The sequence below is a fragment of the Schistocerca americana genome, chromosome 4 (assembly GCF_021461395.2).
Source record: "Schistocerca americana isolate TAMUIC-IGC-003095 chromosome 4, iqSchAmer2.1, whole genome shotgun sequence".
NCBI classification, from domain to species: Eukaryota; Metazoa; Arthropoda; class Insecta; order Orthoptera; family Acrididae; genus Schistocerca; species Schistocerca americana.
Genome location: NC_060122.1, coordinates 536,561,555 through 536,562,711, shown reverse-complemented (window position 1 = coordinate 536,562,711; position 1,157 = coordinate 536,561,555). Strand labels below are relative to the sequence as shown.

Here is a 1,157-nt window from a genome sequence, read left to right as displayed (position 1 = left end):
AGTGGAAAATCGAGTTACCAAAACTTCCTCCTCTGCAAAAGTGTAAACGAAACAAAATAACCTCTTCCAATTATTGCAGTTAATTGATTATTGGATCACTACTCTGGATACGAATCACTGTCCGGTGGGCATTCTACTGGTAGAGACATCCAATAGAAAAATTAAGACTGTTCAACGAAATTCGGCATGAAGGAGAAGTGTGAATTACATTGGCAAGAACTAAAGTCCACATTTAAAGTGCTTTTGTAAACTTAAAGTTCGCTACTACAGCTGCAGACAAGTGAACCTATCATTTCAACCAAAATCAAACACTAATGAGATACTGAACTTCCAGCAGCACGGCGTACTGGTAGAGCGGGCTAATGGGGGACAGGCAGTGCGGTGTCTGGTGGTGATCGGCTGTGTGGTCTTCAGGCATGAGGAAACTGACTGCGGAGAAGTAAAACTTCCTGGCAGATTAAAACTGTGTGCCCGACCGAGACTCGAACTCGGGACCTTTGCCTTTCGCGGGCAACTGCTCTACCAACTGAGCTACCGAAGCACGACTCACGACCGGTACTCACAGCTTTACTTCTGCCAGTACCTCGTCTCCTACCTTCCAAACTTTACAGAAGCTCTCCTGCGAACCTGCAGAACTAGCACTCCTGAAAGAAAGGATACTGCGGAGACATGGCTTAGCCACAGCCTGTGGGATGTTTCCAGAATGAGATTTTCACTCTGCAGCGGAGTGTGCGCTGATATGAAACTTCCTGGCAGATTAAAACTGTGTGCCCGACCGAGACTCGAACTCGGGACCTTTGCCTTTCATATCAGCGTACACTCCGCTGCAGAGTGAAAATCTCATTCTGGAAACATCCCCCAGGCTGTGGCTAAGCCATGTCTCCGCAGTATCCTTTCTTTCAGGAGTGCTAGTTCTGCAGGTTCGCAGGAGAGCTTCTGTAAAGTTTGGAAGGTAGGAGACGAGGTACTGGCAGAAGTAAAGCTGTGAGTACCGGGCGTGAGTCGTGCTTCGGTAGCTCAGTTGGTAGAGCACTTGCCCGCGAAAGGCAAAGGTCCCGAGTTCGAGTCTCGGTCGGGCACACAGTTTTAATCTGCCAGGAAGTTTCATATCAGCGCACACTCCGCTGCAGAGTGAAAATCTCATTCTGAGGAGAAGT

At 48.2% G+C, this 1,157-nt stretch overlaps 1 non-coding gene across 1 annotated transcript; it reads right to left on the bottom strand.

The window, feature by feature from the left end:
- Positions 1–467: 467 nt before the first annotated feature.
- Positions 468–542, bottom strand: Trnas-cga. Its single transcript has one exon. It is a non-coding gene; the product is annotated as a tRNA-Ser (tRNA).
- Positions 543–1,157: the final 615 nt, after the last annotated feature.